The 12,520-nt window shown below is 40.6% G+C and overlaps 1 protein-coding gene across 1 annotated transcript in view; it reads left to right on the forward strand.

Annotated features, from left to right (window-relative positions):
• TNS3 (tensin 3) overlaps nt 1–12,520 on the forward strand; it is a 190,756-nt gene that overhangs the window by 823 nt on the left and 177,413 nt on the right. The window lies entirely within an intron of this gene.

Here is a 12,520-nt window from a genome sequence, read left to right on the forward strand (position 1 = left end):
TACAGCCATAATTTTAAGCTTAAATACACCTGTATTTTTAACATAATATTGCTCTCCATTGAGGGACATCAGCCGTGCACACATCATATAGAATAATGTCTGTAGTTGATCACAACCATCCAAATAATGAACATGCTCTCTATTTACCACCTAGTTATGCATTGTTTTATTTTCACTTAAAATTATGGAAACATTTAGCTTTTATATTACTGTGTGTGAACATAGCCTAGATGTGTAAAATATAACTTACAGGTGAATATCAGAGTATAGCCACTTTCCCTTCACAATGTACTACAGACAGCATTTTACTAGAACCTGCTGAAAGTTGACAGAAAATTTGACATTTTCACAGTAAACCATTTGTCACTAGTGGGAGTATGACCGATTATAAGAATATTTTAGTGTATTGCTATTCAAGCAGTTGCCTAATATATTCTGGGCAGTGCTTCACCAAAAAATCATTACAGATATGTAAACAACTGGGTTTTATATTGGATGTAAAATGGACTTCACACTTGTTAGTTTATCTTACTTTTTGTTTTTATACACATTTAAGCCTTATAGACCTTTATTTCTAGTCTGCTTGTTTTTTTCCAGTGGTCCTTTAATAAAATGTTATACTATAATGTGAAATGTAGTATTACATTTTATTTCCCAAACCTACACTTTATGTGTCATCTGTGTCTTAACAAAAAAAAGGACAGTTTGCTGGTTTCAAATTACTTTTCAAAAAGCTATGAAAAACAATATCCATTTAACACTATGATCACCAGACCAGCATGATTCAGAGACGTCATCTTTGAGAGTAATCATTTATGAGATGATTGGAAGTTACATATATCCAGTGTAGGGTTTGATTCTTTTTGGCCCTTTATTACATGTTTCGCCTTTAATATACATATACTACATACTTAATGGATACTTTTTTGAGCTTTCATGTTTTGTAGCACATCAGTAAAAAGAAAAGACATAACCTGTCCAGACATATGTTAAAAGCCATTTTACGTCATGCTTCTACTTCAGAGAAGTAACAAAGACTGTACAGTATAGATCTGAATACTTATGTTTATATCCACTGGTTTACTGTCAACATTTTGACCAAATGTGGTGTGAAATGTGATGTATCAGGACAAACACAGAGGATTGCATAGAGTCTTGTGATGATCTAAGTTCAGTAGAACAACAGTGCTCCGGTATTGCAGTAGTTTTAGAGATATTGTCTTTACAAGCAGCTAACCTCTGGATACATTGCATATTATGTGGTAAGTGTTCCCCCTGCTTCAAGAACACTATAATAACATTCGGTTAACAGGTTCCTGCATGTCATTTCTTCTTCAAGTCTGGTCAAGTCTACTAGGGGTTACTAGGGGTTACCTCTTGGGTTAAAAAAAGCTTAAAGGGGTTGGCCGCTTTATAGTACAATTGCTTACTGTAATGTATTAGTAAGTGTACTCACTGCATTTACTGACAGCAGCTCCCTGTGTACCCTAAAGAGCTAAAATCAGACTCCTCTCTTCCAGGTTGTACTGTCCTGCTGTGGTGATTCTGTCCATAAGATGGCTGACATAGAGGAGCATGTGACCATGCCCTGTCCCCTGTGTTCACCACTGAGCCTCTATATGCCTGTGGAGGGATTGAGGGGCATGGTCACATGCTCCTTCATGTCAGCCATCTTGTGGACAGAATCACCACAGAGCAGTCCAGTAAAGCTTGGAGGAGGGGGCTCAGATTTTTGCTCTTTTAGTTACACAGGGAGCTGTTGTCAGTATGTACAGTGAGTACAGTTACTAATACTGTACATTAAACAATTTTACTATAGAGTGGCCAACCCCTTTTAATTCACTCATCAACTATTGGATTCCAGAACTCTGTGATTTCTGTTTTTGATATATGATCCCTGGAGAAACTTCTACAGCTCACATACACACTAATAATAATAATGACTTTATGAATGATATACTTTTGATATAAATAGTTTATTTTAATCTTTTGAACAGATTAAAGACAGAAAGAGAAGAGCAGCAATATTCTGTAATAATACATCCCACAGACTTTACTGGAGGGTGACTGTACGTGGCCATTGATCAGTACAAAATAACTTTGTTTACATTAAGAACTGAAGTGCTGACACTCAGCAATACATGTTTGCTATTCTGAGACTGGCCTATTACTGTGTTATATTCCATCTGACTGAAGTAAAGCCATTTACAGAGTCTTAAAGGGGTATGATGTCACGGATGTGTTTTACAAACAATGGATGTTATTTTTAGTTGTTCACACACATTTTTTCTTTTTTCCCGGTCCTTTCAGTCTTTGCTATTAAATTCACAACCCAATGGCCACTCAGTCCACCTGAACATGGACATCCACACTGAAACATGCTAAACCATGGAGACTATTTGATACTCAAAACAGTGGCCATTGTTTTAAGAATCAAACAAAGGCCAAAAAAAAATTTGAACATAGCCCATATATTTATGCTTCAGGCCGTCAGACATCACATCTTCAAATGTAATTTAGGTCTTCCAACCCTATGGCTTAAAACTATTTACTTTAATGTGGCTGACAGTACAAGTGCCAGCTTAAAGGGGTATTCTGTGAAAAATTTACTTAAAAGTAGGAAATCGCGGTGGGTCCAACCCCTGAACCCCCTGGCAATCTCCGTATCGGACTCCGCTGGCTCTGTTATGAATAGAGCCCTGGGTCAGCACGCGATGCTCAGCTCTACTCATTCCAATAAAGCGAAGGAAAGAGCCGAGTACAGCGCAGGGTCCAATATCGAGATCGCTGGGGCGTTGAGGGGTTGGACCCCCCGCGATCTATTACTTTTCCCCTATCCTGTGGATAGGGGAAAAGTTAATGCCCCTTTATGCTAGCTCTTCAAGTCAACACTCTGTAAACACATAGGTAGGAAACTCTGGACTTAGTGAATGTTGTACCAGAAATCTTTCATCTTGCAATATTGCTGAAACCTTTCAAAATTGTTTGCAAATTAAGCATTTATGAGTGTTGTTTGGGTGAATTTGGGATAAAGTCAACCAGTCTTGTCTTTCAAAATGGGAATCTTGGCAAGCATGCATTTAACAAGTACTTGGATATATTGTTTATTACTAAAGCTAAACACGTGAGATACTAACAAGGCTTGCTGAAGGTTTAGAACTGTGTTTTATGTGGCATAAGTCAGGAATTTCCGAGTTGAAATATATTCCAGATTTCTCATTGTCTGTATATTGTAAGTGATCTCATATAACTTTTTTCTTATCATTTCACTGAAAATGCCTTCAAGCTCACTTTAATCTTCTTAGGTAAATAAAATAGTATTTTAATTCAGATAAAACTGAAGTTACATAATTGCCAAAATACTTACTTAACAAACCATCCTGTTCAGACATTAAATGAAGTTTGCAGCTGGCATCTCAGGGGTGCAGCCAAGACTTGGTGTGCCTCTGAAATTGAACAAAGCTTTATTCTAGCATATTACATTCATGTCAGCTCTCCAGCCACATTAGAGCACACAGAGCTGCATTTTGTCTGTTTATGTCTACTAAGGTTTCAGCAAGGATCATTTAGGACTTTAATTCAAAACAAGTCTTTGGCAACTTCTCTCCAGGGGATTCTCACTGCGGTTCAAATGTGATGCCAATTAAGGCTGTAAAGAGAGGACACAATGGCTGGATTCCTTTAGAGAAGGCTTTGGGCTGATCACAAATGTGTTACTTACTTTTAGAGTCTCGGCTTTCAAGATAAACAATGTAGGTGCTTAAGACCATATAACAAGTCTATTTTAAGTAAATTTAGTTTTATTGTCTATTTATTAAGATATTAATAATAATAATAATAATAATAATAATATAATAATAATAATAATAATAATAATAATAATAATAATAATAATATATGTCTGTCCACTTTTGTGTAAAAGTAAAATAATAATTATCATATAAGTAGAGTCCTAAATAGCAGTATTAGCTAAGTTCTTTTATATTGCTATTGTGATTGAGTTTTGGAGCGTGCAAGTTTTTGATCTGAAGTGTGTTTTTGTGTCAAGTGTGGGACTTTAATATTCTGGGACTTTAGATTCAGGGAGTTTTAGAGAAAAACAAATTGTTTATTTGTTTTCTTTGAACAAATTGTTTTTTTTAACAAATTGTTTGCTTTTGTTGTTTTTTTTTTTTTTTATTATTATTTATACTTTATATTCCCATAAAAATGAGCTCCATATTTGACAATGCGGTTCAATGTACATCTTGTGCGATGTATGCAATCCTTGATCAACCGATCGAGGGTGCATACCATTGTGGGAGATGTGTGCATGTTGCTGGTTTGGAAGCCCAGATCCTGGATCTAAATGAGCAGCTGCAAAGATTGAGATGCATTGGCAAACTGAAAGGGGTCTGCTCCTCACTGAGCAAGCGCTCCAAGGGGTAGATCGGGGAGAAAGCGATAGCATGGAGATGCAGGAGGAAGAGGCAGCTAGTTAGGTAACAGTTAGAAAACGAGGTAGAGGGAAGAGTGTGAGGGAGTCTAGTCCTGATCTGGCACACCCCAACAAGTTTGCCAAATTGGTGGATGAGGGGGATGTTTATTTAGGGGTGGCATTGCTGCAGCAGGACACTGCCTCTGAAAGCCAGGGGGGTGTCTGCTCCAGTAAGGTGGGAAACAGGAGTTCAGGGCAGGCCAGGCAGGTACTGGTAGTAGGGGACTCCATTATTAGGGGGACAGACAGGGCAATCTGTCACAAAGAACTGGATTGTTGAACAGTGTGTTGCCTGCCTGGTGCTCGAGTTCGTCACATTGCAGATCGGGCTGACAGATTACTGGGAGGGGTTGGCGATGACCCAGCAGTCATGGTGCACATTGGCACCAATGACAAAGTTAGAGGTAGGTGGCGGGTCCTTAAAAACGATTTCAGGGACTTAGGCAGGAAGCTTAAAACTAGGACCTCCAAGGTGATATTCTCCAAAATATTACCTGTACTACGAGCCACACCTGAGAGACAGCAGGAGATTAGGGAGGTAAATAAGTGGCTCAAGAGCTGGTGTAGGGTAGAGGGGTTTGGGTTCATGGAGAACTGGGCCGACATCTTGGTCGGTTACAGGCTCTACGGTAGGGACGGGCTGCATCTCAATGGGGAGGGTGCAGCCTGTTGGGGGAGAAGATGGCCAAGAGGTTAGAGGAGTGTTTAAACTAGGGATCGGGGGGAGGGCAACTACAATACAGCAAGAAATGACAGAGAAGATGGAGAACTGGGCCTAGATTATGGAACTGGGGGTGAAGCAGCGGGAGGGGATAGAACAGTCACTAGTGACAAGAGGAAAGGGAATATGGACAAACATATTAAATGTATGTATACAAATGCTCGAAGCCTCACTAATAAAGCTGAGGAATTAGAACTCATAATGGTAGAAGAGAAATATGATATAGTGGGGATAAGCGAGACATGGCTGGATAAGAGTTATGACTAGGCCGTTAATATCCAGGGTTATAGTCTATTCAGAAATGACGGTAAAAATAAGAAAGGGGGAGGGGTCTGTCTATATGTTAAATCCTGCCTTAGGCCCATTCTGTGGGAGGATATAAGTGATGATAAAATGGAGTCTCTTTGGGTAGAAATAAGGGGAGGGACGAGGAATAATAAAATTCTTTTAGGAGTGAGTTATAAACCTCCAAGTATAGTGGAAGAATCTGAATATCTTCTTATAAGACAGGTAGACACAGCAGCGAAGCAGGGGGAAGTCATTATTATGGGGGACGTTAACTATCCAAATATAAACTGGAAAACAGAAACCTGCAGCTCCAGCAAGGGAAGTGGGTTTTTGGAAATAGTAAAAGATAATTACCTTTCCCAACTAGTACAGGAACCAACAAGAGGGAGGGCACTCCTGGACCTGATCTTAACCAATACGCCAGACAGAATATCAAAAATAGAGGTGGGGGGGGGGGGGGTCACCTAGGTAATAGTGACCATAACATAGTAAGTATTCAATTATCGTTCAATAAAATGATTAGTAGAGGGGCAACAAAAACATTAAATTTCAGGAAGGCTAATTTCTAAAAACTAAGAGAGGACCTAGGGGACATAGACTGGGACGATGCCTTCAGAAATAAAAGTACACAAGAGAAATGGGACATATTTAAGGGCATCCTGGGTAAATCCTGTGAACAACACATACAATATGGGAATAAAAGTAGTAGAAATAGAAAAAATACAATGCGGTTAACTTCAGCTGTAAGGGGTGCAATAAATGATAAGAAACAAGCATTCAGACTACTAAAACAAGAAGGTAGTGGGGAAGCATTGAGCAACTATAGACAGAAGAATAGAATGTGTAAAAAACAAATAAAAGAAGCAAAAATTGCAATAGAAAGAAGGATTGCCACAGAAAGTAAAACGAATCCTAAAATGTTCTACACCAATATAAATAAAAAAAGACTTAAAAACGAAAATGTTGGTCCCCTCAAAAAATAATCTGGGTGTAATGGTAGAGGGGGAAGAGGAAAAGGCCAATCTACTAAATACATTCTTCTCTATTGTATTCACAGAGGAGAATCCCATAACAGACGACATAACTAGGGATAATGTAAATCTCCATAAATCTCATTTGCCTAACACAACAAGAAGTGGGGAGATGCCAGGCCCAGAAGGTATCCATCCTAGAGTTTTGTAAGAATTGAGTACTGTGTTAGACAGACCCTTATCCCTAATATTTAAAGATTCTATAACGACAGGGATTGTTCCACAGGACTGGCGCATAGCTAATGTGGTACCAATATTAAAGAAGGGGTCAAAGAGTGATCCTGGAAACTACAGGCCCGTAAGTCTAACATCTATAGTAGGTAAAGTATTTAAGGGTTTGTAAGAGATGCTATACTGGAGTATCTTAATGGAAATAATCTTATGACGCAGCATCAGCATGGATTTGTGAGGGATCGATCCTGCCAGACTAATATGATCGGCTTCTATGAAGAGGTGAGTTATAGACTGGACCTGGGGGAGGCTGTGGATGTTATGTATTTGGACTTTTCAAAGGCATTTGATACTGTGCCGCATGAAAGGTTGGTCTACAAAATGAGGATGCTGGGACTCGGGGAAAACGTATGCAAATGGGTAAGTAACTGGCTGTGTGACAGAAAACAAAGGGTGGTCATTAATGGAACATATTCAGATTGGGTTTTAGTTACTAGTGGGGTACCATAGGGGTCAGTATTGGGTCCACTTCTTTTTAATATTTTTATTAATGATCTTGTAGAGGGGCTACAGAGTAGAATCTCTATTTTTGCAGATTATACTAAACTGGGTAGAGCAATCAGCACAGAGGAGAATAATATCATATTACAGAGGGATTTGGAGAAGCTAGAGGCTTGGGTGGTGAAATGGCAAATTAAGTTTAATGTGGATAAATGTAAGATTATGCATTTGGGCCATAGAAATAATAAGTACACTTATGTGCTAAATAATAAAACACTGGGTAAAACTACTTCCGCAAAGGACCTGGGGTATTGGTGGACAGTAAACTCAACTTTAGTGATCAGTGCCAGGCAGCAGCTGCCAAGGCTAATAAAATAATGGGATGCAGGCAGGTACTGGTAGTGGGGGACTCAATTATTAGGGGGACAGACAGGGCAATCTGTCACAAAGACCGGGATCGTCGAACAGTGTGTTGCCTTCCTGGCGCTCGAGTTCGTCACATCGCGGATCGGGCTGACAGATTACTGGGAGGGGCTGGCGATGACCCAGCAGTCATGGTGCACATTGGCACCAATGATAAAGTTAGAGGTAGGTGGCGGGTCCTTAAAAATGATTTCAGGGACTTAGGCAGGAAGCTTAAAACTAGGACCTCCAAGGTGATATTTTCCGAAATATTACCTGTACCACGAGCCACACCTGAGAGACAGCGGGAGATTAGGGAGGTAAATAAGTGGCTCAAGAGCTGGTGTAGGGTAGAGGGGTTTGGGTTCATGGAGAACTGGGCCGACTTCTCGGTCGGTTACAGGCTCTACGGTAGGGACGGGCTGCATCTCAATGGGGAGGGTGCAGCCGTGCTGGGGGAGAAGATGGCTAAGAGGTTGGAGGAGTGTTTAAACTAGGGACCGGGGGGGAGGGCAACTACAATATAGTAAGTAAAGACAGAGTAGATGGAGAGCTGGGCCTAGATTATGGAACTGGGGGTGGAGCGGCGGGAGGGGTTAGAATAGTCACTAGTGATAAAAGGAAAGGGAATATGGACAAATATATTAAATGTATGTATACTAATGCTCGAAGCCTCACTAATAAAGCTGAGGAATTAGAACTCATAATGGTTGAAGAGAAATATGATATAGTGGGGATAAGCGAGACATGGCTGGATGAGACCTATGACTGGGCCGTTAATATCCAGGGTTATAGTCTATTCAGAAATAACCGTAAAAATAAGAAAGGGGGAGGGGTCTGTCTATATGTTAAATCATGCCTTAAGCCTATTGTGCGGGAGGATATAAGTGATGATAATGTGGAGTCTCTTTGGGTAGAAATAAGGGGAGGGACGAAGAATAATAAAATTCTTATAGGAGTGATTTATAAACCGCCAAGTATAGTGGAAGAATCAGAAAATCTTCTTATAAGACAAATAGATGCGGCAGCGAAGCAGGGGGAAGTCATTATTATGGGGGACTTTAACTACCCAAATATAAACTGGAAAGCAGAAACCTGCGGCTCCAGGAAGGGAAGCGTGTTTTTGGAAATAGTAAAAGATAATTACCTTTCCCAACTAGTAGAGGAACCAACAAGAGGGGGGGCCCTTCTGGACCTGATCTTAACCAATAGGCCAGACAGAATATCAAAAATAGAGGTGGGGGGTCACCTAGGTAATAGTGACCATAACATAGTAAGTTTTCAATTATCCTTCAATAAAATGATTAGCAAAGGGGCTACAAAAACATTAAATTTCAGGAAGGCTAATTTCCAAAAACTAAGAGAGGACCTTGGGAACATAGACTGGGACAATGCCTTCAGAAATAAAAGTACACAAGAGAAATGGGACATATTTAAGAGCATCCTGGGTAAATCGTGTGAACGACACATACCATATGGGAATAAACGTAGTAGAAATAAGAGAAATCCAATGTGGTTAACTACAGCTGTAAGGGGTGCAATAAATGATAAGAAACAAGCATTCAGACAACTAAAACAAGAAGGTAGTGGGGAAGCATTGAGCAACTATAGACAGAAGAATAGAATGTGTAAAACGCAAATAAAAGAAGCAAAAATAGCAACAGAAAGAAGGATAGCCAAAGAAAGTAAAACAAATCCCAAAATGTTCTTCACCTATATAAATAACAAAAGACTTAAAACCGAAAATGTTGGTCCCCTCAAAAATAATCTGGGTGTAATGGTGGAGGGGGAAGAGGAAAAGGCCAATCTACTAAATACATTCTTCTCTACTGTATTCACAGAGGAGAATCCCATAACAGACGATATGACTAGGGATAATGTTAATCCTCCCATAAATCTCACCTGCCTAACACAACAAGAAGTGGGGAAACGCCTTAAAAATATTAAAATCCATAAGTCACCGGGCCCAGAAGGTATCCATCCTAGAGTTTTGCAAGAATTAAATACTGTGTTAGACAGACCGTTATTCCTATTATTTAAAGATTCTATTACGACAGGGATTGTTCCACAGGACTGGCGCATAGCTAATGTGGTACCAATATTCAAGAAGGGGTCAAGGAGCGATCCTGGAAACTACAGGCCCGTAAGTCTAACATCTATAGTAGGTAAAGTATTTGAGGGGATTGTAAGAGATGCTATACTGGAGTATCTTAATGAAAATAATCTTATGACTCAGCACCAGCATGGATTTATGAGGGATCGGTCCTGTCAGACTAATCTGATCGGCTTCTATGAAGAGGTAAGTTATAGACTGGACCTGGGGGAGGCTGTGGATGTTGTGTATCTGGACTTTTCAAAGGCATTTGATACTGTGCCGCATGAAAGATTGGTCTACAAAATGAGGATGCTGGGACTCGGGGAAAACGTATGCAAATGGGTAAGTAACTGGTTGTGTGATAGAAAACAGAGGGTGGTCATTGATGGAACATATTCAGATTGGGTTTTAGTTACTAGTGGGGTACCACAGGGGTCAGTGTTGGGTCCACTTCTTTTTAATATTTTTATTAATGATCTTGTAGAGGGGCTACAGAGCAGAATCTCCATTTTTGCAGATGATACTAAACTGGGTAAAGTAATCAGTACAGAGGAGGATAATATCATATTACAGAGGGATTTGGAGAAGCTAGAGGCTTGGGCGGAGAAATGGCAAATGAAGTTTAATGTGGATAAATGTAAGGTTATGCATTTGGGCCATAGAAATAATAAGTACAGTTATGTGCTAAATAATAAAACACTGGGTAAAACTACTTCCGAAAAGGACCTGGGGGTATTGGTGGACAGTAAACTCAACTTTAGTGATCAGTGCCAGGCAGCAGCTGCCAAGGCTAATAAAATAATGGGATGCATCAAAAGAGGTATAGATGCTAAAGATGAGAACATAGTTTTGCCTCTTTATAAATCACTGGTCAGACCACACTTGGAATACTGTGTACAGTTTTGGGCACCGGTATATAAGAAGGACACAGCTGACCTAGAGCGGGTGCAGAGGAGGGCAACAAAGGTCATTAAGGGAATGGGTGGGTTACAGTACCAGGACAGGTTATCACGCTTGGGGTTATTTACGCTAGAAAAAAGACGTCTTAGGGGCGATCTGATCACAATGTACAAATATATGAATGGACAGTACAGAGATTTTTGTAGTGGTCTTTTTACTCCTAGGTCTGTAACAATGACAAGGGGGCATCCTCTACGTCTAGAGGAAAGAAGATTTCATCATCAGCATCGACGCGGGTTCTTTACTGTACGAGCGGTAAGACTGTGGAACTCTCTGCCACATGATGTTGTCATGGCTGATTCAGTAAATAAGTTCAAGGGAGGCCTGGATGCTTTTCTTGAACAATATAATATTACAAGTTATGGGCATTAGATTTCTGGTGATACGTTGATCCGGGGATTGTTCTGGTTGCCATTGCAGTCGGGGGAGGGGGGAGGGGGGGGGGAGTTTCTCCCTGTGGTGGGGCGTTTGTCTTCTGCCTCATAGGGGTTTTTCGCCTTCCTGGATCAACACAGTAGGATTTTCCTAGGTTGAACCTGATGGACTCTTGTCTTCTTTCAACCTTATTTACTATGTTACTATGTTACTATGTTACTATGTAAAAGAGGTATAGATGCTAAGGATGAGAACATACTTTTGCCTCTTTATAAATCACTGGTCAGACCACATATGGAATACTGTGTACAGTTTTGGGCACCTGTATATAAGAAGGACACAGCTGAAGGACTGGAGCGGGTGCAGAGGAGGGCAACAAAGGTCATTAAGGGAATGGGTGGGTTACAGTACCAGGACAGGTTATCAAGCTTGGGGTTATTTACGCTAGAAAAAAGACGTCTTAGAGGCGATCTGATCACAATGTACAAATATATGAATGGGCAGTACAGAGATCTTTGTAGTGGTCTTTTTACTCCTAGGTCTGTAACCATGACAAGGGGTCATCCTCTACGTCTAGAGGAAAGAAGATTTCACCATCAGCATCGACCCGGGTTCTTTACTGTACGAGCGGTAAGACTGTGGAACTCTCTGCCACATGATGTTGTCATGGCCGATTCATTAAATAAGTTCAAGGGAGGCCTGGATGCTTATCTTGAAAAATATAATATTACAAGTTATGGGCATTAGATATCCGGTGATATGTTGATCCAGGGATTATTCTGGTCGCCATTGGAGTCGGGGGGGGTGGGGAGTTTTCTCCCTGTGGTGGGGCTATTGTCTTCTTCCTCATGGGGAGTTTTGCCTTCCCCTGGATCAACACAGTAGGGTTTCCCTAGGTTGAACCTGATGGACTCTTGTCTTCTTTCAACCTTATTTACTATGTTACTATGTATTTTTAAACACCCCTGCGTTTTTTTATGAAGTTTTGAGCAAGAAGTGGATCTAGCATCGAGGCGGATCAGCTCATCTCCCTTTGGCTGTAAAGACTTATTGAAAACTACTACAAAAGCTGGAGTGATTTTCCAAACATGGTGTGCGTGAAACCCCCCATAGCCACATAAATGTTACAACCACTTTAACATTAAAGGGGTTGGCCACTTTTTAGTAAAATTGCTTAGTGTACAGTATTAGTAAGTGTACTCAATATATATACTGACAGCAGCTTCCTGTGTACCTCATAGAGCTAATATCAGACTCCCCTCCTCCAGGCTGGGCTGCCCTGCTCTGTGGTGTTTTGGTCCATAAGATTGCTTACATGGAGGAGCATGTGACCATGCCCCGCCCCCCAGTGTCCACTACTGAGCCTGTATATGTCTATGGAGGACACAGGGGACAGGGCATGGTCACATGCTCCTCCATGTCAGCCATTTTGTGGACTGAAACAAAACAGAGCAGGGCAGCCCAGCCTGGTGAAGGGGAGTCTGATTTTAGCTCTATGA

The sequence above is a fragment of the Dendropsophus ebraccatus genome, chromosome 2 (genome assembly GCF_027789765.1).
Source record: "Dendropsophus ebraccatus isolate aDenEbr1 chromosome 2, aDenEbr1.pat, whole genome shotgun sequence".
NCBI classification, from domain to species: Eukaryota; Metazoa; Chordata; class Amphibia; order Anura; family Hylidae; genus Dendropsophus; species Dendropsophus ebraccatus.